Raw genomic sequence first — 1,858 nt, 5'->3', positions numbered from 1 at the left:
CATGTTTCCAATGATTTGCCTAGAATGTCTTTGGATCATGATATTGATTTTTCTATTGATGTTGATCCAGGAGCCAAGCCTATTTTTATCCTTTCTTATAGGCTCGTCTTAATTGAGTTGAAGAAATTAAAGGAGCAGTTGTATGATTTGTTGAGTAAGGGTTTTATTAGACCCGCGTGTCTTCTTGGGGGTGACCCGATCTTGTTTGTACAGAAGAAAGATGAATTTGTACGCATGCATGTGCATTTACTATCAACAATTTAATAAGGTAACCATCAAGAATAAATATCCTCTTCCTCACATTAATGATTTATTCAACTAGTTTTAGAGTGATTTTGCATTTTCTAAGATTGACTTGAGATCTAGATACCACCAATTAAGGATTAGAGACTTGGATGTTCTAAGATGGCTTTTTGATATGACCCAAACCAGGGCCTTGTCATAATGGGCGATCTCAAGCTCTACCAAGACCAGAGACCACCCTCGTTACCAAACCTAACCAAGCAACGTATGCCTAGTCAGGTGAATTTCGACCATATAACAAGATAGAGAATTTATCCATGAAGTGACTTTAGGATAAGTCTATATCCGAGGCCAACCCAACTACGTCAATTCACCCAATAACCAACCAATCCAACCAAACCCAAATCATAAACTAAAACCAAGACAATAATTACATGTATGTTTATATATATAATGTAATCCATCCATACCATACCCAAGTTCACAGTTGTCCATACAAAGCCTCCAAACCAAACCAAAGAGTTCCTAGTTGGGACATGCCCCCGACATAGCCATAAACCAAGTCTATAAAATACAAAAGTACATATAGTAATCCATAACATGAAATAAATGCCTTCCAAACTATGGAAGCTCACCACTTTAATCCAATATCTAATCCCAAATCCGATCATTAAGTAGGATGAGTAGAAAGGCCGTTTCCTGCATCGGTTAGGGATACAGCCGCCCGAAGATGGGTTAGTGGGTGAACTCTAGCATGCACTTGGGATAAGGATAAAATAATTCCATCCAGTACAACCAAGTAAACCATCTATATGCATACAAACCATATATATATATATATATAACTATGCTGGGAAAGGAAATCAGGTGTAGCATGCATTTAAAACCATTAACCTGGGTATGTGTAGCTTAACCATACTTAACTAACCACGGGTTATATGGGTCCAGTGTAACCCTTTGAACAGGCCCGATGCGTGTAGCCGCATGAACCAGAGATACCATAAGAGTTAGGGATTTCCAAGTACCATTCACCCTCCATGATACATATGTATAGTAAGAGGATTGTATCTCGTAGTATCCTATAAGGTCGCCATGACCTACCCCTCATGTTGGAAAACATGAGTTTTCAGTGTTCATCCATTGGACTCCCACCTTCATGGTTAGCTATCACACCCTGCCTTTATTGCCAAATTAACACCATTTCAAACCAATCAAACCATTATTATTAAACGAGGCTATACATAGTGCTATTGTCATACAAACTATAACTTGTAAGTATTGTCCTTAGCCAAACCTTTTAGAGATCAAGAGATTCCCATGTACCCATAGATCAAGTTATCTAGGGGGAGTCCCATATACCCACAAACGTTCATTACCATATTAGCTAGGGGGATTACTTGGTACCCAGCAAGTATTGATTATTATATTTGCTTGGGGGAGTCCTATTGATCCCACAAGTAGTTCATTAACATGTTAACTTGGGGGATTCCGTTTTACCCCACAAGGATTTCAATTAATCATAACCATGAGCACTAAAACCATTCAAAAACATTCATACCATTTAAACCATTTTAGACCGTTTTAAACATTTAAAGCATTTATACCATTCAAATCA

Source organism: Capsicum annuum, chromosome 7, assembly GCF_002878395.1.
Source record: "Capsicum annuum cultivar UCD-10X-F1 chromosome 7, UCD10Xv1.1, whole genome shotgun sequence".
Lineage (NCBI taxonomy): Eukaryota > Viridiplantae > Streptophyta > Magnoliopsida > Solanales > Solanaceae > Capsicum > Capsicum annuum.
The sequence above is the reverse complement of the archived record's forward strand: the minus strand, read 5'-3'. Positions refer to the sequence as shown.